Below are 26402 nucleotides of genomic sequence, written 5' to 3' on the forward strand. Positions count from 1 at the left end.
GTCTATTTATCATTAGTTCTTATTGATCTCTTTTCTACAAAATGCCTTTATCCTGATCAGTAATAAAATGTATATAGAAAATGGTATCTGAGTGGACCCTGGGTTGTATTTCTACATTACCCTCCTTGCCTGGCTTCCAATATTTTTGCCCTTGTGCTCCTATATTGTTAGAGGAAAAGATGGAGGATGTATGGCTTGTTCCATATGAATAGGCAGAATTTTGCCTTGAACTTAGATTGGTTCACCAAGCATTCACTCTGTGGAGTGTTGTAATTGGAGTATTATTGGAAGGGGAGGGCAAACTTCAATAATAATCACAATTCTTATGGGTCCACAAAAGTCACTAAATAAACCTGTTCTTAACCCTCTGGTAACTTGGATCAAAGCAATCAGGCTTACCTTAGAGGTTTGAATGTTGCAATCATAACTGGAAGTTTTCAAAATGTATAATGTACTGAATATTTTGGTGCAAATGTTGGCATTAGAGTTTTATATTCTACAAAGATTATTTTAACTATGATGAATGTTCTTATGGATAATAATTTGTCCATTAAACCATTATTGGTTAATCTAAGTAGACTCTCAGGTGCCACAAGGACCTTGTCCTGTTCCAGTTCTGAAAGGAAAGCGCAATCCCACCGTGAACCCATAAATAAGAGGAGAAACATGTCAACAAAAAGCACTTTTTTTTCAAATCCTACAAGTTTTGACAGATGCTTCTCTTTTTTCTGCACCCATGAATACAAATGTTTCATATCAAGTGTAAGAAGACTGAAGCCAGATTATTTTTGTAAATATATTATATCAAACTCGGTCATAGTCTTTCGAGGAATCTGCCTGTCTTGAAGGCGCATGTGAAAAAAATGATGAAGGGTGCGAGGAAAACAATGGGAATAAAAATAAGAATTCTACTATAGTTCTTAAATCCTATGCAAATGTTATCAAGAAATGATGATTTAGTGGTGCTCAGCCTCAGAGTGTTGGAAAGTTCAGAAGTCCCCAGTAGGCCTTGAATCTGTTATTATATCGCACACATGTGCCTGGGAAGCTATGAAGCACTAAACACACTTGAAAGCCCACGGACACATTTTAATTGCATATGGGAGGTAGATAACAGGAAAAAGCTAGTGTTTTGAGATTATGGTCCTTAAAAAGATAAAGAGATCTGTCTTCAGCTTCTTTCTGGATGTTTTGACTTTGAAAACGTTTTCATTTCATAGGGATGCAAAACTAGATCTTGAATGCATGAATGAAGAAGGCCTATCTTTTTTTCCACTCTTCTATTTTGGGTTCCCAGACTAGCAATGTCCTGTCTCCTGGTGTGGCATTGTCCTTGGGGAGTGGTTAATTTCTTGATCAGAACTGCAGGGGAACCAGTGTAGACCATTCAGTCTGGATATGATATGGTGGAATTCAGCCCACGGTCTTGTAGGATTAAGATTTAAGAAACTGTTGGAAATCCATGTCTGGATTAGCTCAAGGGAAGATTTGGACTGCTGTATTTCAATAGGTGAGGAAATATTGATGCCGAGTTTGAAGTCATTTACACAATGTTGTTGTTGGTGAGAATTACAGGGGCCCATGTTACTGTCTACGAAGATGGGGAGAGGAGTTCAGGAGCACATAGCAAGTGTCTAGCATCTTGCTGTTCCTAGGTGATGCTGATGGGCAAGGAAAGAGAGGATTAGAGTGAAAATAGGGACCCCTGTAAACAATGAACGTTCCAAGCACAGGGAAAATTCAATAGGCTATACGAATTCACTAGGCAACAAATTGGTCAGATACTAATACAATCAGACCTAAACTAGAAACATAATGAGAGAACAACTTAATATACCAGTCAGAAGTCGAAACGTATCTTCTTTTATTATTTATACAAAATATTTAAAAAGGTGGCAAAGTATCATATAACATTCTTAGACATTTAACAACAATAAATGAATATGTTGCTTGCTATTACCGTGAACTGTAGGCCTAAGGGTAATAATGCGCCCTTAAGGTGGTCTTATGAGCTAAACACCAGTTGCTATACAGTACAGTGTCCAATACACTGTGATGGATATCACAGAACATGGACACAATGCCAACAGACAAATATTTTGCCACACTGAAGAAACAGGAATATATATAAGCACATGTATTCAAAATATAAAAAATGTGGAGCTGATTCTCGGAGGTATTGAGGCGCATTTCGGCGAGCGTGCTGCCTTCATCAGGAAACCACTTAAAAAGTCTTACCGAGGATGAAAGAAATGGGAAGTTGATTACTTCATGTGCCTACCTAGAGGACATGTGATGGTCCAAATTTAAGCTGTTAACATGCTATAGAGATGATAATATAGGACCGAATCCGCGGTCCTAGAGACAGTCCCTTTAAGTTAAAAATAATCTAGCTTGCAGGTATAATCACCAAATGTTTCGGGTCAGGTCTATATTAAGCCCTCAACAATATCTCATACTCGGGCACGCTATGGTCATGCTAGAGTGAAGTCTTGGGGGGACTAATCGTTGTGGAGCCAAGGCACAGACCTGTCCTTAGTTCCCCCTGTAAGGGTCGCTGGATAATAGAGGAGACTCAAGGAAAGAGATGAACCATTGCTGTATTGTATCCATAAAGCCCATGTGTGTTTTCAAGATGTGGATCAGTTGTTGATGACCTATTATGTCAAAGGCTGTGTACAGGCTGCACGGATCCAGGGGCCTAGGTAATTTCTATTGTTGAAAATGAGAGCCTCTTCGACTGTGTGAAGGGTGCCATTTCTGGGCTGCAGCATTTGACTCTGACAGGCAAGCTCATTCAATTGTCCCAGGTACCCCCCAGAGCTGATTTGATAACCTTTGGGACATTTAGTATGCTAAGGTATGAAACAGAGGACGGTCATTGGTATCCATTCTGAATGAATACTGTAGTTCTTCACTCTGAGAAATGTGCCTGACACAGCCAGTGAGATGATCCGTTATTTAAGTACTGTGGATGACATATTCAATTCTTAGATTATAATACCAGTATGGCTAAATTAGCCTTTTATTCTTTGAAAGACAATACACTGAAATTAATTTAATGTCTCTACTGTGCTCAGCACTTGAAAGTGAAACAACTATATATATAGATTGTATATAAACAACTCCACACATGAAAATAGTACTCAACAATAATTTATTTTTAGATAGCAGTTCATATCATATCTTCTGTTCCTCAACGCTGTAAATAACATGTGTTACTATTATGCAATTTATTGGTACTTATTTTCTGAACAATCAAAGGATAAAAGACCAAGTCAGCCTTCATGGGATTTGAAAGGATGATGGGCCAGTCACAGTATGTTCATCCTGCATGCCTTCATCTTGTTTAGCTAACCTGACTGGTTATTTGAGATCTTCTAGCTCTTGTAAGGCACTGAGTGAGTCTGGGTGATTTGTGATACCCCTCACCTCAACATTATTGTCTTGTAACAAAATCTCACCTGTGCTTTATCAATTGCATTTTTAATGAATTTTGAAGACTGTACAGGATGTAAAACATGTTAAGTGCCCCTTTCTATTAACTTATATTTATGTCTGTTCTCTGAAATCTCCCACCGTCAAGTAAGAACAACTTTACTGGTGGTGAAGGAAGTAGTAGTTGATTGACTCTGGTTTGTTTCCACTCCGGTGGAAAACGTGTTCCCTGCCTTTTTCATAGGAACATATTCAGGTTATGCATTGCAATAGGGTTGGAATGAATGTTGAGTTTTTTCACTTATGTTGGCACTTTCTGGACCATGTGAAGGCTGTCAGTAACACAAAGATATCGAAATGGAACAACTGATTTGAAGCAGCAATCCAGAAAGTTTAAAAATGTATATTTTACTATCACTTTATCTATCTATAGCTGGGAGAAAAAAGGTGGAGCCCATGGCAATAGTTATGTAAAGCTGTTGTAAGAAATTGGGTTACTGGTTGAGGGGGAGAAACCCTTCTCAATCAGCAACCACAATTCTTCTCAGGGTGAATTCACAAGCAAACCCAAAATTAACGTGCTCAACCCTCAGGTAGCTTGGCACAGAGCAGTCAGGCTTATTGCAAAAGCAATGTATAAAGAACTTGTGTAACACTTTAAACAGTAACACAGTGAATACGGCTCACAAAAGGATATATTACAGATTTGAAAAATTAGAGTAACTTTTATTAAATAAAGCAAGATCAAAACAACAAAAGTTGAATCAGTCAAACCAGAGATATAGATTTGTAAGATTTAAGTAAAAATTGCGCAAAAAGGCGTAAAGCGCCAGCTGTGGCTAGCTGGTTGCACCAGACCAGGACAAAGTCATAAGTTCAGGCAGACCTCGATTGAGCACCAGGCCGCCTGCATGGAGCCAGTAAGGCCCACTGCGCAGAGTACCTTAAAACCGGGTTTGCTAAGTGTTGTGAGGATCTGCAGCCTAAGATGCGTTGTGCAGCTGAAGCGGTGTGTTGGTTCCAAATTGTGGTGAGGTTGCAGTACAAGGTTGTGCGGTGTCATTCAGGATTTCATCGATGAGGGTTTGTGATGCAGTCTGATGTAAAGGATATGCTGTGCAGTCAGGGTAATGCATCACTTCCAAGGAACTGCGAGGATGTAAAATGGAGTCTGTCATTGTGTCTGGAGTCAACGAGGAATGAAAGGGATTGTTCCATGGATGTGTCATGCAGTCTCGTTTCCAATGAGGCGATGGGCTGCAATGCGATGGAGCTCTTTACAATGGTTCCAAACCATGAAGAACCTGCAATGCATCAGTTCTGCTAGGGGTTGCGCCATGCAGCAGAGGACATACATTGGTTCTGCTGAATCCACAGAGACTGGTGGAGACAGAGACTTGTAAAGCACCTAGGCCCACTTCCAAGGATCCAGGCCTGGAATGGCACCACTTGGCATGGTAGACTAACTGATGAAAGAGTCAAGTTGTTGGGAGTCAAGGTTTTGAATCCTTCTGTCTCTGAGACTCTAGTCAGAAGGCCAGTCAACTAGCCCTTGGAGTCACTCTGGGGTTCTGGGTTCAGCAGAAGCAGGTCCAGTCCCTCTCACACAGGGAAGGGGCATCAGGCAGCAGATCAGCACAGCAATGCCATATTCCAGCAAGGGAATAGTCCAGTAGGGCAGGTTTGCATGCATTACATCGCATGCCTTTACAATGCGGTTGTTACAACGCGAACTATTACATCGCAAGTAATTTCATCGACTTGCTGTAGGGGGCACACTGGACTTAGGAATAGTATAATTTACCATTCCTACTCCAGTTTGTGCAACAGCAGGGAAGGTGTTGGATTCTAAATCCAGCACCAGTGCACCCTCTACAGGAAGATGTTGAAATGACTTGCGATGCAATGGTTCACGTTGTAATAACGCGGTCATTGTAAACGACCGTTCTATAAAGGCATGTGATGTAAGGCATGCGTTGTTATGGCTGTTTCCCGTACTGAAGAGGTGGTATCGGAGGTTGAATATGTATAACTATTGTCCTTCCTTTGGAAGGTGGAAGAAGCTTACGAAAATTCCCTTCGTAATCTCCAGGCATCCTGCATTCTCTGCTCTGGATCCAAACTAACTATAAGGGGAATGTAGGCAGGACACAGCCTATTCAAGTGTAAGTTGGGCTCGTCCCAGCTCCACCATCCCATCCTGCCAGTGATGGCCCATCAAGGCACAACTAGGATTCCTATTGTGTGTAACTGTCTAGGAGGAGTACACAAAGCCCAATTGTCAGCCACACCCAGTGATGTGATCCAAAATCTGGCTACAGGCATTAAATAGCTAAGGCAAGAACACACCAACTTTCTAAAAGTGGCATTTTCAAAATAGTAATTTACAATCTGACTTCACCATAAATTAGGATGTTTCACTACAATTCCTTACAGTCACCTGCTTCCATTTGGAAATTACAGCTTATTAAATGTAATAAGGTAACATCAAAGGTTAGTCTATGAGAGGGGAAGGCCTAGCGGTAGTGAAAAACAGTTTTTCACTGCTGAACAATATAAATCTTAGAAGTATATGTCCTGCATTTAAAATACACTGCGCCCTGCCCTCTAGACTGCCCAGGATCTGCCCTAGGGGTAAATTATATGTAAGAAAAGGAAAGGTTAGGGACTGGAAAAAGGTTTATTTTGACATTGCGAACTGACAATTGAAGCTGCTCTCTCTTCACCACAGAATGCAAAAGCTAATGGACTAATTATGCCTGTGTCAAAAAGTCTACCTTACAGGATCATTAAAGATAATAATAAGAGACAACTCATCCACCCAATGGTGGCATACTTCATCTTTAGTGTCTCTTCTCACCTAGGTAACTCAACGGCACCTTGGTGGGTTCAACCGGTCCAGAAGCTTTTATATATATAATTACCTGGACTATTGCAGTTCAGGCTAAAAATGGTTATGGAAGTACTCTACATTTCTTTATTCACTGGGTCCCATTCCATGGTTAAAAACAATTCAATAGGATGCTAAAAATGGAAGTCCAAATATTGTTGAATCTCTCGTGCCCCATCATGTTTTGGCCAAATTTGAAACTGCCCAATTGGTCATTCGGCCCTCTTCTGGGTTCCTATGCCTCTCTACCTAACCCCAATAATTCTAGGGGCGAGTGTGCTAAAGGAGGCATAAGGCTTGCCTACCTGATCATTGAAGCAAAACCTTACTAGAAATGGTATAAGTCCCCATCGTTTTAGAGGGAGGAAATGCTTCCCTGCTGTCACACTTACGCCAAGAGAGTTGCGTCACTGGTTGTACCTAGATTGCTATCCTCCACTGCATCCGACCCTGAAAACTGAACACACAGGCAGAAATGGCAGGCCTGGACAGGGTTGCAAGGCTTCTTAAGTAGATAGCACAACCAGTGCTGCAGACCCACTAGTAGCATTTCATTTAAAGGTCCTGGATACACATAGCACCATTTTACTAAGGATTTCTAAGTAAGTTAAATGTGCTAATTGGGTATCAACCAATTTGACCATGTTTAGTGGAGAGAGCACAAGACATTTAGCACTGCTTAACAATGGTATAGTGCACAGAGTCCTAAGGCCAACAAAAATTAATTAATCAAATAATAGGAGGAGTGAAATCAAAAAAGAGTTTGGGGATGACCCTGTTGAAAGGGCCAACTTCCTTTGGAGCTGTAAAATGCTATTATAATAGAAACAATATGTAGAGTTGATAGAGATTTAATGGCATAGGTGCTGAAGGCCCTATGCCATAAGAAGCACAAGAAGCCATCCATTGCTCTGACCTTTAAGCCAACAGAATATTGCATTTGAGGACGTGAAGTTTCAGATTTCAGGTTATAATTATTGACTGTGAATGCTCAAGGTTTTGTTAAGATATTAAACAAGACATAGGTTGGCTTGGCATGTTCATACTGAATACGCAATTCCTGAATGTTCATTGTTTGAAGATAATGAGCAATGTGGTCATGGGTTTGCCAGGGACTGGTATCATGACTAAACCTGCACATTTGCCTGAAAGGGACGGGCCCATAAGTTCTCAACCTGTTCTAGAGTCACAATCCGATGATTCTCTTTTGCAACATAAAAGTGTAAAGGGGAGAAATTCATTAAGAAAACAATCAATTTGTCATTAATCGTCCTTGATACATAATAACCCACGGACATCTACTTAAGGTTAGGTAGGTTTATTACAAAGTCAAAAATAACCGAACATATAGACATCTCAATACGAGGGTATAGAAATACAAGTGAATTAGCATAAAGCCAAATCTGTGCATCTAGTTTAGATGGTGCAGCATAAACAACACATTTAGTTCAAGAAGTAAGATACAGAAGATCAGGAAGCATGAGTCCAAATTTCCCTGCATAAAGGGGTTGATGAGTGAAACGCATTAAATCCATCCCTGCTCCAGCACTAAGGTGACATCCCTGCATAAACATTTTCAGAAGGAAGGTAAAAAGGTGTCAGTGTGTGGAGTCTTACTAAGAAATCTCTCCACTATCAATGGGTCAGATAGCATAAAGCTACCATCGCAAAGACAGAGCTCGTTGTAGGATGCTCTCTCTCTGAAGGTAAGAAAGAAGTGGCGCACAATCCCAAATTCCAACAAAAAGTTATCCACACGTAGCATTCCCACAATGCAATTCGAGTCAAGCCATCCGCTCTGGTTACAGTCCTGAAGGCATTTTTCCACGATGTTGACCGTGTACCTCGCTCGCAACAGTTTGTGCTTGGTTCCCAGGCCTTCTCTTGGGTGAAGCATCCTTTATCGACACAAACCACATGATTGTAACTTCTCTCCTAGCCTAACTAGTAAAACAAAGATATTATTCTACCTAAAAGAGCGCTTCTTCACCTGCAGCACAAAACATGAGAACCAACAGATTTTACAGCACACATGAAATGCGAACTGTTAATTCTAAAGTGAGAGTTCTCAGGGACCTGCATTTCAGGCCAACAAATTTTAGCTAACATAAAGAAAGCATTGTGGAAGCTTTATGAACTCACATAACACTAATGCAATTTCAACAAATTCATTTACCTATGTATGAAATAACAAGATTAGTAAACATATTTAATACTTGACTATGTGTCAGTTGCACAACACGAATTCTTCAAGTTAATGTTTTTTGATAATTACATTGACTTTCTACGTTCTTTCTCCATGCTACTTGTTAATGGCCTACAATACGCCACATTTTCATATTAATGCATTCCACAACTTATATGTGGGTATGCTCTACACATAATTATGATGTACCCCTACACATTAAATAAGATTTCCACTCTTGCATACCCAAAGTCATATGCAACACCTTTATCCAGTCATGGATTTTTTAGCCAAGTAGACCCTAACCGTGACACGTATGACATTTAATCATGTTAGTGGAGCGTGAGTAGTGTGGTCACAGCTCTGCTAGAGATTAGAAGTATGTCTGTATCTGTAACATGCTTTAAGTGCTTGGTAGGTGCGGTCTTATGTAGCATGAATAGAATGTGTACTAATGTATAGTAAGATTTGGGTAGTTTGGGTTGATGGGGTCTCTACACTGAAGCTCTGTAGGGGACATGGAATATACACTTGTAGATCTGGTAATTCTGAAGGCTATCAGGGGGAGAGAACAGAGCACTTAAGTCAACCATAGCTGCAGGACGTTTCAAGAACATTTAGGGTTGTGTGACAGTGAGCAATAATGTGCTATTGAAGTGTCACACACAAGATGTAAAATGCCACACATGTGCACGCATTGACGTTGGAAATGCCACATATATGCATACCTTTACCTTGGAAATCCCACATATATGCATACCTTGACCTTGGAAATGTCACATATATGCAAATGAAATACATTGCAGCTCTATCTGTCATTGAAACAAGCGCATGCTGCACTTTACTACTTTTTTATTGAATGGCCATTAATATTGAAAGTTAAAAAATAAAAGAAAAAGTTGTATTTAATAACATCATTATTAAAATTATTATCTGACGAAAATATTGTGCCTTTGGGTGAGATTGTGTAAACTTGAACTTAAAGGGGAAATATTTTTATTTAAAAATATTTAGAACACAATATTACAGTCAAATGATATTCTGGTCACGTTCTTCCAGTACCATACACAAAGAAGCTTCCAAAAGGAGTTAAATCAGTGTAGGTTCTCATTAGATTGGTCCAGAAGGGGATGAACGCTGATGTTGTCCTTCATAAAGTCATTGTTCTGTGCAATATGAGAGACAGGAAGCAGTGTTTTTTTCTACTTATATATTACTATGGTTGGAAAAATGTAATTTGAAATTAGTACTTTAGTAATACGTGTGTGAATATTCATTTAGTAGTACAGGTGCTTTACAAGCTTTTTTAGGACACATTTATTTTCCTTGGCATGGCATATATCTATATAAAACGTATTATGTAAAAAAATACCTTTTGGAACAGCGCATAATGTCCTCAATTCAATTGCTTTCCCTGGTCCTTCTCCAATTGTTAAATTACATTTAACGTAGCAATAACCATTGTTATCAAGTCATCAATATGTCATCAAGATCTGCTTCACCTATGCACCTCATTTGTCAATTTTCCAGCTAATGAAGAGAAGAAACAGCCATGCGTGGAGCTGGACAAATCATTATCAGGGAAGGAGTGTAGATCGGTTTTTATGTGTACATTTACTCCTGGTATAACATTTACTGCTTAACCGCTGCAAAAAATGATTCTGGGGACACGCTCTCGAGTATTTGAATGCTTCAAGAGAACCACTTGAGATTTGGTTTTTTGCTGTAACTTTTTTTAGCCAATTTCTTTGGGAAAATGGAATGTAAGATGTATCATTTTGCTCTACATGTTTCAACAGATTTTGGGGTGAGGGGAGGGGGGAGCATAAGTGTTTGAGCCACACATAACACATTTAGGGGCAGATGTATGACAGTTTTTTGCGTTCGCAAACTGTAATTCAGCCCGTTTGTGACTACAAAATTAGTCAGCCCCATGTACAAACCATATTTTGCGAGTCGCTAACCTATTAGCAACTCGCAAAATATAGTTTGTGACTTGCTATTAGGAAGGGGCGTGGCAAAGGTGTCCCTTCCTAATAGCGAGTGCAAATGACATGTAGCAGTGTTTTGCGAGCACTCGCAGTTTACCACCTACTTCAAGTAGGCAGTAAACCATTCGCAAAAGGGAAGGGATCCCCAGGAGAATTGGTGCGAGAATATTTTTTAAGAGCAGGCAGTGGTCCCAGGGACCACTGCCTGCCCTTAAAAAATGAAACTGGAAAGTTTAATCTTTCTTTTTAAATGCACCCTGTTTTCCATTAAGGAAAATGGGCTGCATTTTCTAAAAAAAGCTGCTTTATTGAAAAAGCAGTCACAGACACGGTGAACTGCTGACCCCAGAAGGCCACCATCCCTGGGACTGCTTGCCATTCCCAATGGGGTCGCAAATTGCACTTGCCTCATGAATATTAATGAGGCATGCAATTTGCGACCCCGTTGGGAATCGCAAACAGTGTCTGAGACACTGTTGTATATTCGGTTTATCGAGTCGCAATTATGCGCAATTTGCGAGTTGCTAAACTGAAAGATCGTACATCTGGCCCTAAAATTGATCTGCAATCCTCAAAATACAAATTTGTTCTTCACAAGCCATAATTTGGGACTGGTAAAATAATACTGTGTGATAGGCTTTTGCTGGTCATGTGTACAACCGCAGGGGGCTTGACAATGCAGTCAGGAGTTTAACAAGACTGTGGTTTCGCTTGCACATCCATCCATGTCTGGCCTTACACTCAGAAGAGACATTTCTGAACCCAGAGCCGTGATGGCCCCTTCTGCGAGCGCATCCTTGTTTCTACTAAGAATACTGTCGCAGATCATAGGCAGGAGGCTTAAGATTGAGCCTCCTTTTCTTGCTAAAGATAAAACACTGCTCAAAGGACACTTCCATGTGCACATATTAATTTACACAGATGTGAATGCCCATTGGGATCCATTCTGCACTCTTTTTCTTCAGGTGTGCATGCAAAGCTCACCCAAGTAGAAAAAGTTTTGGGAATCATCCCGTAATTGCTGCATGGTAACTGCTCTTCAAATCTCAATGAATCTGCAGATGTTAGTAAGTGCTGTCTGTTCTGTTTAGCATAAAAAGTGATGGTTGGAATGCTTGAATTCATCTCAGTCACTGCTAATTGCTCAGGGCTGCATCCCATCCCATCATTAATTTGCCCACCATACCACCTCAGTTTGGACCCAGCCACATGCAAATCAGTCTTGACTTTACTCTAATGGGAACAGTCAAGCCCAAACTGCCAGGCCATACTTTAGCTAGTTATAGAGCATGTAATATTCAACAAATGTGTAAAATGGATTATGTGTTTTTGCAAATGAAAACGGATGCTTATGCCGCTTGGACGAACAGTTACATTCACAAAACCCTAATATTTGAAGGGCATTTTCACAAACTGATTAGAAAGTCTGTGTGAGATTATTCATACATGGTCTATGTATTGGCTGGTGAGAGAACGTGTGCTCACCTATTAAAACCTACAGTTTTTGTGCTTCTCTGTTTTTGGACCTCTGGTGTGAGGGAGACATCCTAAGGGGGTCTCAATGACCGTAGGCCTATGTTTTCAATGGATTTAAATTGTAAAGAACAGTGAACTCCTATTAAAATAGGTTTCGCAGCAACACATCTAGCTTAAAAGGCTTCATGTAGGTTATGTATGTAGGAACATGTTGGCACACCCCTGTGCCCATGTATGCAGGCTGAAGTTGGTTGCTTGACTCAGCCTGACATCTGTACACAAGTAGTACTGTGCGAGTGGACCCACAATAAATTGTGTATGGTCTTGCAAAGGCCTTTTTATTCAAGTTGGGAATCTAAAAAAAAATGACCCCTCTGTTTTAGGATGAAGTATAAAATCTGAAATGTTTATATAGTTATTACACTTTATATATAAGATATCTAAATCGTAACTTTTGATTGCCAAGATGCATCAAGATTTGAGGTCCAAATGTATTTTCAGCATTACTTCTTGTAAGATTGGAAACATTTCCGTGAGCCTGCCTCAGTTGAAGTCAGCCTTTGACTAAACCTGCTTGAGCAAGTTTATTATTCTGCTGGACATCTGGCAATTCAAATCTGCCACCTGAAAACGAGACCGATCCTGATGAGTTAGCCTTCTCCGCGAAGAGGAATGGGACCAGCATGAAGTTTCCATGAGGAAATTAGCATCCTTTCTGACAAGCAGAAGCAGGATGTTCTCACAAGAGACAAAGGGAGAGCAGGTAAACCATTGGCACCAGTCACCACATGTACAATAGTATAGCTATGTAGTGCACTGCTACAATACAGAACCCTAACCTATGTGTCTAGGGTTCAGATGAATGATTTGCCTAGAAACACCCTTCTGGACGATCCAACCCCATTACCTGGTGGGTAAGAGTGTAAGACCCTGTCTCGGTCACCAACTCGACACCCCTTACGGACATGTCGGTCAGCTGCTAGGCGAAAGCTTCGGCATGCATGGCCCCTTGAAGTCAGCATAAGTGTCCCCTCTGATTATGTAAGGAAACTAAAGGATACATGTAGAAAATGGTATCCTTGCCTCTGGCAAGATTGTGATCGGGCTGCCATTGTTTGTATTCTACGGATAGCTGTATCACCACATGGATGTAATAATAAACACATTTGTGTCACACACTTCAAGGCAGTGTAATAGTGTGCTCACACAGTGTTCTGTGTCAGTGACATATGAGTTTCCAAGAAACGAATCCAAGAATCATGAATCCAAATGTGTGTCAAAAGTCGATGTGGCAAAGAGGAGGCAACTTTAGGAAAGGACCGAGTGAAAGCAGAATTGGCAGTAATTCCTATCGGGCACATGAGAAATCCATTCCCATTAACATTCTCCTCCTCTCATTAAAAATTCATGTTTTCCCTTTATAAAATCCTCAATTGTAGACTGGATGTTATCACCTTGCTTTCAAAGATTTACAACTGCATTAGATTTCTGAGTGAATTAAACCATTATGCATTATTTAACTATAGTGCATGAGCACAGGCAGAACTCTTCCCCCAAATATAAATACAAGTTTCATCAAGTGTGGGAGTCACACACGGCTGTATGCTTACACAACATTGTTATATGTGGGACCCATTTGCCACACTGCGAAGTTCATATTGGCTTCTATACCGATGAGTTATAAACAAAAATTATAAATAGAATGAATGAGAATTCTGGTGTCATTAGAGTGCAGCTCCAAAATTTTAAGTGGGTATTTGCAAGATGCTTGACTTTAATTTGGATAAACTTGAGGTTTTTATGTGTGTTTGCCCGCCATTGGTCTTGCCTGGGTCATGGTGAGCTTAAGAAATTGGTATATTGCCTGTACCTGTAACTAATGTTTTCTCTGTTTCTGGTCCCTAAACTTAAGAGTAGCTTCCATCTGCTTCCTGCTCCTACTAATCCTGAGGAAAAACATCTCTCTCCTACCTCCTTCATTCTACAAGGAGGTAGTTCAAGCTGTGATTTATTCCTGCCTTTTCTACGCTGTTTATTCATTTATTTTTGCAGTCTTATAAGCACACAAGGGAATCAGCAGGCTGAACATCTGAACCACACAGAGGCATGGAATCATTACAAGGAACAAGAACATACTAAAAAAACTAAATATACTCAAGACATTTGAACTTATAGGCTTCACATCAGAAAATATCAGAGTGACCTCCAAAAGAAGGAGTTAAGGGGAAGACAAATATTATGGTGGCCTAGAACAAACAGATTCAAATTTAAAACTGAGACAAAGCGAAGGATAGGAATTTATGAAATAGAATGAAGTACAGAGAAGTGTTGGGAGATCCCAAAAGATAGACCAGAAAGAGATATGGCTAAACAGAGAGGGAAGCTGGCATAAGACATTTGGAGGCTAATCTACAGTCATTCAAGATAAACCTTGAAAGTGCATTTTCATGTATTTATTTATTTATTTTATTGTCTTGTTTTATTTTCCTAAACAAGAGTAATCATTCTCTACACTTCAAATTTACGGTGAGTGAATACTGAAGTGCAATATGCCAGTTTTTCTGTTCTGTATTGGTTGATTTCCAAGGATAGGCTTTGCACATGTCTTGGCTTAGCCCCTTGGTGGAAGACGCCATGATGTTCCTATTCTAGTGTGGAGAATTCATACATTAGGTACCCTCGTCAAGTGTAGGGAATCCAAATGATGCTGGCACTGGAGAGATTCCTGTTGTGGTCCCCAAATCAGGCTGCACACGAACCATTTCCCTTCAAGTCTGAGGTTTTTTCTTTCAGTACACACAGCCCCATATGCGCTGCATCACTGATGTGAATTGAAAGCAGCCAAAGTTTAAGGGGTCAGCTGTTTTCAGTTTGATAGGTACTTGTAGCCACCATGCCCATTAAAAGCAGTATGGCTTATCCCCAGTGTGTCTAATATTAGGACAGGAAGCCACTAGGTTATATTATTTTCATCAAAGTACAGCAATTTCTGATATTGGTTCACATCCTCCCAGGTGGAAATGCAGCCTACCTGGCTGGCCATATTGTGATGTGTATCCCTACACTTTCCATCCCAGCATGACATTGTGCCATACCCCTGCCCTTGGAGTTCATGCAATCTTTTTGTCCTTTGGGGGCAGATTGAGGATTCACCCCTATTTGCTAGCACATATATTAAAACCCTGTTGTATAAAATCCCAATTTGCTCTCATTCGCCGTGGAGGACATCTCCAGTGTTTGATCTCCGTTTCACCAGGACCCAGGAAGCCACAAAAACCATGGGCATCTCTGACATCTGAGGTCCAATCCAGCCTGATGTGGGTTACATGCACCACAAAATATTTTTTTACCAAACATGCCCAGGAAATATCATAACAGTGCACACAAATACCAACTTTCAAACAAGAATTCAGCCCCAGGTTCAGCTGGCAACTAGGGAATCCTGTGAACATTTTAGCACTTCTGACAAGTAGAGACCAAGGAAAATCCAGTGTGATGTTGCTTGCATGGGACCTAGTATTTTTTACTATATAGTAAGTATTGCTGTTGGAAATTGGGTTACTGGTTGAGGGGTATACATTCTCACTCAAACAGCAACCACAATCTCTGTCAGGGTGAAACCCAAGCACACTCCAAATTAACCGGTATTTAACCCTCTGGTAGCTTGGCACAAAAGTAGTAAGGCTTAAATTAGAGGCAATGTGTACAGAATTTATGCAGTGCTTCAAACAGTAATAAAGTAAAAACACAACGCAAGAAACCCCCTGCACCAATTTAGAACAATAGAGCAAAATGTAATAAATTGTTTGACAGCAAAATAACAAAACTTTATTCAGTAGAACCGGAGATATGCAATTGTAAAGATTTCAGAATCGGGTTCGCCAAAACTTTGCACTGGCTGGCGGCACGGGTGGCAAGATCTTGCCATGCCCATTTTTATTTGTGAGGACCCTACATTTTCAAGAGGGCTCAACTGAGACCAAACCAAGGGTCCAGAACCTGAGTGGCACCATTTGGGAGTCAGGTACTAACTCCAGCAGAGGCCAGCAGGGCTGAGGCAGGCTATTTGCAGGTCCAGGCAGCAGGTCAGCTGAGCAGTTGCAGTGAGCATCTGGAGGTTGTTATATCCCTGTAGCTCAAAACAGGATGTCAGCTGGCTGACCAATAAAAAGCACTTCAGCCTGGGATGAATGGTGCAGGTCCAGTCTTCCTTCTCAGCAAGCAGGGCAGTAGGCAACAGAGCAGCAGAGCAGTAGGGCAGAGAATAGCATCCTTCTGGCAACAAAAGCAGACAGTAGTCAGTCTTCTGTAGCAGAGTGCAGTCTGATAGTCCACTATTCATACTTAGTGCCAAATTTGAAGTAGAAGATGTTTCTAGAAAATTCCCTTTGACGTCCTTGAAATTCCCTGCCTCCCCTACCCTGGCTCCAAGCTGACTGAATAAACAATGCAATGCTGACAAGAATTTTGTGCGAAGACAGCATGCAGCCTATTCAGTTGCAAATGGAGCTGTGCCCAGCTCCCCTCCCCATCCTGTCAGTTGATGGCCCATCCAGGCACACATAATCCCTCCCTCTATTATGTGGCTGGCTGGGAGTAATAAAAAAGTCCACCTGTCAACTACACCCTGTCTTGCGACCCAGGAACAGGCTACAGGCACCAAATGGTTAGCGCAGGAAACAGTCAACGTTCGATAAAGTAGCATTTTCAAAATGTTAATTTAAAATCTGACTGATCCAATAAAGAGGATGTTAAATTACAATTTCTCAGACACCACGTAGGAAATGTTTCCCTGTTCCCAATCAAAAATTAGCTCTTATTAAATGTAATAAGGCAACCCAATGTTATTGCATGGGAGAGGAAAGCCTCACAATAGTTAAAAAAGAATTTGGGATTTCTTTTTACTAAAGATAAAAGTACATGTCCAACTTTTTAAATACTCTGCGCCCTGGTCTATGAGCTGTTTGGGACCTACCCTAGGGGGAACCCATATGTATTATAATAGAAGGTTTAGGCAGGCAAAACTTATATTTTGCTGGGTTGAAATGGCAGTTTAAAACTGTGCACACCGGCTGCAGTGGAAGACCTGAGACATGTTTAAGGGCTTCTTAACTGGTTGTCACAATGAGTACTGCAGGCCCACTAGTAGTATTTAATTTACACCCCCTGGGTACATGTAGTGCTATTATGCTAAGGACCTACAAGTAAATTAAGTATGCCAATTGGGTGTAAGCCAATGTTACTATTTCTAAAGGAGAGAGCACAAGCACGTTTGCACTGGTTAGCAGTGGTAAAGTGTGCAGACTTCTAAAGCCAGCAAAATAAAGTCAGTAAAAACAGAAGACTGGAAGGCAAACATTGGGGGTAAAGCATGCCAAGAATGTCAGGTCCAACTCTTATCAATATCAAAACTATGCCTAAAAGCACTCAAATGCTCAGTATTCAGGCCTGAGGTCGGCCACCACCCAGGGAATGGTGCAAGCGCTCAACATTTCTGACAACCAGAAGCAATGGGAAATCCAGTGTGGGGTTGCTTGCAGAGATACCAGCAGTGTGTTCCTGCCAAGACTGCCCTGAAATCCTCAGAATTATGCCTAAAATCAAACATTTACTTCCCACGTTTCAATGAGGATGGCTTCGGTAATTGTGCCTCGGTTCAGCTTGTACCAAAGGAACTTTACAGCTGCTTGGCATTTCTGACAAATATAGGGGCTTATTTATGAGCCCTTGCGGCACTTTTGCGCCGCCGGTGCGTCACTTTTTGTAATGCACCAGCGACGTAAAAAATTAGCTTTGTTGCACCATATTTACAAAGTGACACATCTAGGTACGTGCGTCACTTTGTAAACCCCTGCGCCAGATTATACCTGGCCAGGTATACTGTATGCAGGGGGGGCGTTCTGACACAAGAAAGGGTCGTAGAAGTGACGCAGTGAAATCTATAAGATTTCACTGCACCACTTCTAGGACGCAAATGTGTCAATATCTTACGCCTGCCTTATGGCAGGCATAAGACTGATGCAGGCACATTTCACATGGGACTTGCCCATGTGTAATGACCCATTGCTGGAGTTGCGTCAATTTTGTGACACACTCCAGCAATGCGTCATTTTTGTGCCTACAGATATGTCAGAAATACTGACGTATCTGTAACTCCTTGCGACATGATGCGTCATACTGTAAATATGACGCACCATTGGTGTCACAAGGAGGGTGCAATGAATAGTGACGCATCGATGTTATCTCGCAGCGATGCGTCGCTTTTAATAAATGAGGCCCATAGTACTTAGCAATCAAATGTGGTGTGGCTTGAAGGGTTTCCTGCATTTTTATCCTAATGAGATAACCCTCTGAACATCACAATTGTGGCTAAAATGTGATGCTTCGGCTCACTTTTGCATGGGGATTACTTTAGTATTTGATCCTAGGGTCAGCAAGCAAACAGGAAACTCAACAATCCAAAGCATTCTGGGAACCTGAGGCAAGAGCAAACAAGTGCAGTGTGGCTTCATTGATGCTAGCATATTTTCCTAGATAGAATGTCCTTGAAAACACCAAAACTATACCTAAAACATTCAATTTCCTATCACAGGATAGCTGTTTTATTTGGACCCATGGTCATCTGGCACTCAGGGAATCATACCAAACCTAGGAATTTATAAATTCAAGAGACTTAAGGAGTTCCATGGTGATGGGGCTTGTGTGGATCTCAGCATATGCTTCTGCCCAAATGCCCTTGTAAATGTCAAAATATTATTCAAAAACATGATTTCCTTATATTTATATGACAGTAATCAAAGGAACATCAAGCTGATGGCAAATGTCTTACTAGTCTTATTTCCTATTTTTAAAACCTTATTTGACATGCATTGTGGCCTAACCCATGTGACTCAATCTGATAAAAACTGTAACCATGAATATCACTTTGATGATAGGTTTAGCTTACATGTTCCCAGGTCTGGTACAATAGGCATACCCACAAAGGTGGGGTACCGTTTTTATGGAGATAAGTGTGGCAGTGAAGGTTGATAAGACCTTTGCTGGCTATATATTCCAGAATTATACATCACATAAAAATAAGGAGAGGCATTTTTCTCATACTAAGACATATTTAGGGCATTCTGGGTAAGGAACATTGGTGTCATCCATGTAAGTGACGCTACTCTGACTCCCTTAGGCATCTAGCTTTCAGAAATGCTTGGAGTTGGTACATTTCCCAGCATGCAAGCTGATCCCAGGCCCAATACTGCAGCCATCCCAACGGGAACTGTAAGGAAAAATGATTTTTATGCATAGACATGAAGTATGCAGATCAGCTTTGATAAGGAAGCCTGCTAGGATCCATACAAGCCACAACCCTATAGATTTCCCTAGATTTTCTTAACTGCCTAGTGTTTGTAGGCTTCAGTAGGTCAACCCTAGGCCCTGATACTTCTGATACTTCAGCCTTCCCCATGAATAGTGAAAATAAATATGGTGTTTTAAGGTATAGTTATGGCAATTACAGGGCATTCCTGGTAGAACAAAAACTGCAGCTACCCGCATTTCAGGAATCAATGTAAGTTTAAGGCAAATATTTTGAAATGTCTATAGTGCATTATTAGGCATGTCCTATTTTGGGCCGTGGGCCCATCCTCACGAGTGTGATAACGTTTTTATCTGGAGAAGTGTGGAATCAAAGTGTCTCCACTGCCAATGCAAATCATGAGCAGCTCAGGACTGATGTGCACACACAGCCCTAACATTAAGGATGGAAATGTAAAAGAAAGAAATGCCATACATGGGATTCTTAACAACCTTATATGTCAGAGCTGCTCCCAAGAATGATATAAATATAAGGCTGAGACCCTTCTGACACTAGGCAGTCGCTTTCATCATCCCTAGGTTGAACACTTACTAGCTGCATTGTAATTCATGGAGCCACAGGTTAACATGTGAGATCAACATCTATCCTTGTTGTCTATCCACATCCTGCCTGCAGATCTTGACTATTCAGAACTAACCTATAAGTGTTCACTTGCACCCGGGACTTTCCAGCATCACACATAATTGTATCAAATTACAGGAGATTGGGAAAGAGTGGTGGAAACAATTACGGACTGACCAAAACACGGTATGTTCGCCCCTCAAACATGTGTACATCAAGGTGGATATTCTGATTTAATGCCAAAATTGAACTTCAGGGTATTTGAAAAAAAAAATAACTACAAAATGATTTGTAAGAGCTTTATTTTGGGTTGGACACTGCATGAACGGTAGTCTAGAATGTAACCTGCATCAGGTATTACATTCTAGAATAATTGCAGAAATTGCTGCTTCCAGCAGGTGGCGCCAGAGCAATTTTTAAAGTTATGCGTTTCTTCTAGGCGCTGGAATGCACTTGATGGCACAATCTCACGAACACAATGACCAGAAGATAAACTGCGAATGTAAATCAATGATTTATATTTTCAGATGAGAAACCAAAATGTAATATGCAAAACACAAGAAACTTGCTGCAACGTTTTTTTCTTCAAAAATGGTATGCAGCCCACACTGGACATCAAAAATGCAACTTTTGTTCAACATCTGCGGTGTGTTATGCTGTCCTTTAAGTCTAACACGTTCTTGGAATCAATGTGGAGGCATGAAGTCTAGAGACAGAGGTTTCACACATGAGAGGCTGACATGGATGGGGCAGGGTCAGCAACATTTCTTGAGGATGTCTCTGAGAGTCTCTCCACAATGTAACAGAAATATAACTACAAGCTGGTGTCTCCAAGAGACTTTAGAGTAATAGTCCATTCAGTTGGATGTACCTTGGCTCATTGAAGGCCTCCAGCGCTGGGGCGGAATTATTAAATCCAGGTGGATTCCTTTGGAAAGTTGGTAGGTCTGCAGTAGAGTTTGTTGTATCCTAGGTTCACTTGTGAGTTCCCATGTCAGTGGCATCCCTCTGTGGTATGCAAATAAAGGCATCGGAAAGAAAAGTAGTAGGGCAAATGTCACAGGGTACACCAGTGTCTCTGTGTCTGCAAACCCAAACAGGTTTGAGGAACAGTTTTGGACCGCTAATAAGATTTTTGGAGCTAATACTGGGTCCACAGGCCGACAGGAAGTGTACCAAGAGCCAGCAAACTTGGCTGTCATTGCATCATCAAACTGGTGTCTGAAACCAATAAAAAAAAAAGTAGAAAGGAGGTCAGCCTCTGCTTGACTGTCCAAAGGCCGAACACAGTGGGATTTGGCTTCCTTTGGAGTGCTGGATTATAGGCTGAGACATTCTGGGGCATATGTACAAGAAAATGCCGCCGCGTGGTGCTGCGCCAAATTTGGCAAGACCGTGCTCCGACATTTTCAAAATGCAGGGATTCACCATATTTACAAAAATACGGTGCACCCCTGTGTTTCCCCTAGCGCTGGCCCTAAAAAAAGCTGCCTAGCGCCAGCGCAGGCACCCTTGCCACATAGCAGCAGGGTGCCTGCGCTGCAGGGGTGATTGTTTATGTGCAGGAAGGAACACCTTCCTGCACATAAACAATTATGACAATTTGCTCTATTTATGTGCTGCAAAATGCAGCTCATATAGAAAGAGCAAAAAATGAGGAGAAATGAATCACTTCTCCTCGTATTGTCAGTCTAAGACCAGGTTTTCCCTGGCCTTAGTTTGTTGCTCTGCCCCAGCCTTGTAAATATGGGGCAGCATCAAAAAACGAAGGGTGTTACGGTGGAGCGCCCACTGCAACACCCATTGCACACCCCTTTCCTGCTAAGTGGTGCATGAAAAGGGGCCAAATTTACAAGGCAGCATTAAGCCACAAAAAGTGACTTGATGCCGCTTTGTAAATATGAAGAACGACATATTGCCAGCAGAACGTCTCTAAAAGTGAAGTTCTGGTGGCGATATCCCCTTGTACACATGGCCCTCTGTGTTTCCAGTTAATGGGCCCATTGGAATTTGAGGGCGAATCACAATGAGGGATTTATAATCTGGTTAATTTCTGGGATCAGATTGTCGTAACAGTGTGCAATTATAGAAACTCGAGCCTACTTTGTAATGTAATGAGATTCAGGGCCTAGAGTCCAAGCCTGCAAGCAGAAAGTTAGTTCAAAAATCAAATTGGCATAGATGGAACATCTTGTCCCCAGCCTACGTCCAAAACTAGGTAAAACATTCAATTCCACAAAATTAAGCACAAATAATTATACTTAATGATTGGGTGATACCTGAGGTCAGCTTTTCGACAACATTACCCACCACCTCTGTTCCACCACCCTTCCGTTTGTTGTAATCCACCTCACATAATTTGACCTGCACAATATTCGTTGCCACTATTTGCAGCACTTCTGTTAGGAAACCAACTTTAACCAATGGAATATATTAAACATAACATGGTTTAAAAAGTTGTGCCTCTTGAGGAATGCCTGTGAGCTGGGTGAGTACATCACTTTGAACTGCATTCAGGAACTTTCTGTCCTAGAGATGGGTTTAGCCTCATTACTAAGGACTAATAAAGTGGCAATTCTGTGGAATTATGACGTTTCCACCAACAACAGAAGAAAAATAATACATTCTTTTGAAATGGTATACTGACTATTTCTGCTCTCGAAATTGTGATAGAAAGTGCTTGTTGGAATAGAAATTAACTTGGAAATTCCAATGCAGTAATCATTAGGGGTGAGCGTATTCTCTCTAGTATAATTATTATTATTATGTTTTCTATAGCACAAACTTGACCCAAAGGTATTAGGTATCAGAGCGCTTTACATGAGTACCAGCTGCGTTCCACAAGGACATATTCATTTTTGTTAGGCACGGGGAGATTAAGTGATTTGCCAAGAATCACAAGATGTTGACCGTCATTGCTGGGACTCGAACCCGGTTCCCCAGATTTGAGGTAGACCGCACTAGCTGTTAGACCACATCCTCTCCCAATTACTTGTAATTATTGCAAAATTACTTGTAACTATGCGTAATTGTGTGAGAAGCATAATTGAGTATTTTACCCTATTTTCTTAGTGCAAAATGCACCCTTGCATCCAAAATGGTCCAGATGATGCATTTTGTGCTAATAAAATGGCACTAAATGCTACAGGACACGAGCAGCAGTCACCAGCAGCTGCTTCCTGTACTCCTATGGTAGGACGTTTGCCCCCAAATTACTCTTAATTACTCAAGCTCGCATAATTGCATGATTTTGCATCAAAAGATAATGTGTAATTACTGAAATTATTCTGATTCCTAAAGCATAATACATTTTTTTTCCAGGTCTAGTGTTTAACTGACTCCAAGGTATATTTATTGACACTAAAATGTTCTATTCTGACTCTCAGCAAATCATTTGAGATGCACTAACCCTTTGAAAAAATGTATTCATATGTGTACTTTAATCCAAAGAGGTTGGAATTTGACTGTAGTGTAATGTAGTGTGATCTGCTAGCTGCTTCACTCTTAAGGACACAGCAAACACTGGATCGCACTATCACCAGTCGGTGTGCAGGGCACAAAACCTGACCACGCATTAGATTCTGGGATGGTCGGGCGGTACCTGGCATCAGGCATTTCCAGGGAGGCTGGATGAGTGGGGTCGGTTTTTCAGTGGTTGGGGCTGGTTTTGTTACTGGGGGCCGGTTTTGCAGCAGTGCTGCCATATAGGCCCCCAGTAACAAAAGCAGCAAGCAAGCATTTCCAGCCTCCTGGGGCCAGGCAGTGCTTCCCCTGGGGCTGGTCCGCGAAAATTACCAGGGCTGCTTTGGGTTCCCAGTCCGGCCCTGATTAGATTGCAAAAAAACAATGGGGCATATTATCAAGCACGGCGTAAATATTATCGCCGCTTTAGTGGCAGAAAACTGCCGCTAAAGCGGCGATAATCGGCTTGATGATATGCCGCATAGAATTCCAATAGAAGCCCATGTTGACACCAGAACATGGGCTTCTATGGGAATTTTCACGGGCATATTATCAAGCCCATTATCGCCGCTTTAGCAGTAGTTTTCTGCCGCTAAAGCGGTGATAATTTTAACGCCGTTTCTTGATAATATGCCCCTCAGTGCTCTCTCCAGTTCTGTTTTAAGCCCGCCTTTCTCTGGCAATAAAACCATCTTGAACATCACGGGGGAAACATGGATCCTCCTACAGGCTGGTGCAGTGAGTGACTGCACTCGCCTCTTAAAGGATGCCAGATATGTACCTGTATCCCCATTTACCTCTCGTAAGGGTACCTTGAGGTAGCATACTGACGGTGCACCCCCTTCTAAGTGGCACACAATCCATATGCCTGTGAAAATCCTGTTTCCCCCTGAGCCCACAGGCAATGGAAACAGTGCTTTCTCATTTACATGGGCCTATGCCTCCATGGAAATGAGGGAACACTCTCTTGGAATGTTCTGTGTTCAAAATGTGCACCCACACAATCAATATTACAGAAATGGCCACACAAGTGCCAGCAGGCCTCTGCATACCAAAGAGGACCAGGGTCCCACTAATCAGATGCAAAAAAGTTTATTCAACCCTAAACCCCCTGTTAATGCTTTGTGTAACATCACCTCCACATCGCCTATGTAGAAATTGCTCCTCTGTTTGCTCCCACACATGTAAAATATAAATCTATATTCTTGGAATTACTTAGGAAAGCAACTTTTGTTAACTTGGTGTTGCATGCAAAATACGATGTTTATTTGTTCAGCTATTTAAGTAGTTTAAGGTTAGAGTGTTGGAACAAGTAGGACTTTTCATTAGATTTGATAAAATGATTGCTCTTTTGTAGCACAAACACAGCTGCTTTAATCAGATGATTTTGCAGGTAGTAACATCATGCAGTGTGCAGGTGTTTTCATAAAATTGTGTCAACATATGCAGCTGATAAAAGTGGGCATGAAGTGTAGATGTTTCCTTTTTTTGCAAATTAGCTCCAGTCCCTGGTGTTATGTCTACTTATAATTATAAGTATTACATAATTGACTACCAGTAGATTTACAACATCATGTTAATATCAAACATGCAACTAAAATCGCATCAGTCAGACATAACAATTTTAACGAGTTGAACATACAACAAATCAACTGACAGAGGACCAGCAATATATGACATCTGAAGCATAGATTATATACGTCTGCATCCATGGCTCTGAAGAAAGGGTGAGTATGACCCACACTGTACTTCAAAATGTTGAAAGACTGTCTCACATAGAATGACAAGATCACTGTATATCAGCTTGACACCATGTGTGAGATGTAAGATTTTGGTTTCTGAAACCTTGTATTTTGCAAAGTGCATGTATATTTCAAAAGCACTAAGCATGCATTAGACATTCTTGTGAGTCTCAAGGGAAAAGGGACAGTAAAAAGGACATTCCCCTTCTAGTGATGCAAAGATTTGCAACTGTTCTTGTGATCATATAGCACTGGAGGGCATATGTACTATTCTTTCATGCAACACAGGGCAGCAAGGAAATTTGAGTGGAAGGGAGGGAGAAGAAATGTTCCATATTTATAAATATATGGAACATTTATGCTCTGTGCTAGCACTGGCACACTGTGTGCCACCTAGCACCAATTCAGGCACCTTTGCACCATAGTAAAAGAGCACCTGCTTTACGGACAGGATTGTTTTTGTGCAGGAAGAGACACCGTCCTGCACAAAAATAATCCTTAGAGGGTTTTTTTCCTGCCTATATATGCTGCAGAATGCAGCACATGTGGAAAGAGGTAATTAAGGGGATCAATAAAGGTATTTCTCCTCTTTATACCTTACTGGGGAAGCCATGACATTTTGAGAATTTCCCAGGTTTATTAGCTGTAGCAAATCTGGTAATGCACCAAAATGGGTGGGTGGATGCATGGGAACACCCATGCTCCATCTATAGAACACCCTCCAAGTAGAAATGTAATGTAATGCAACGCAGGCAGCTGTGTTGCCTTGCATTTCTTCACAAAGCTACACGTTGTAAATTCCAAATGAGCCTTTGTAAATTCCAAATAGGCTTTTGCGTTGCCCTTAGTAATTCTAGGCGTGAATGGTTACAGACTACGTGTCCAGCTCACAAGCGTGTATTTGCATGTGTTTATCTATACATGTGTAGATCTTCTACTAATAATAGATGTAATCTCCTCTTTTTTGCTATTCAACATTTCAGAGACGAGATTTGCACTAAAGTATAGGTTTATGAATACGCACAGCTATACATTAAGAAGTGGAGACTCATATGATTGATTTTAAATAGTGGCTATTAGTGTCTTTCCATCTGTTTGTGGAGATCTCCGCTACAGGAGCGTTTATCTCACTATAAAAATATATGGCAACATTTAATAAAGATTATACTTTTTTACATTAAATCAAATTTATTTACTTTAAAATAAGCCTGTAAAACAATTTTAAACAAGTATTAATAACCTATGACTATTTAAAAAAAATATACAAAATGCTCCCTCTTAAAATTAACTT

This window comes from Triturus cristatus, chromosome 11 (assembly GCF_964204655.1).
Source record: "Triturus cristatus chromosome 11, aTriCri1.1, whole genome shotgun sequence".
Classification (NCBI taxonomy): Eukaryota; Metazoa; Chordata; class Amphibia; order Caudata; family Salamandridae; genus Triturus; species Triturus cristatus.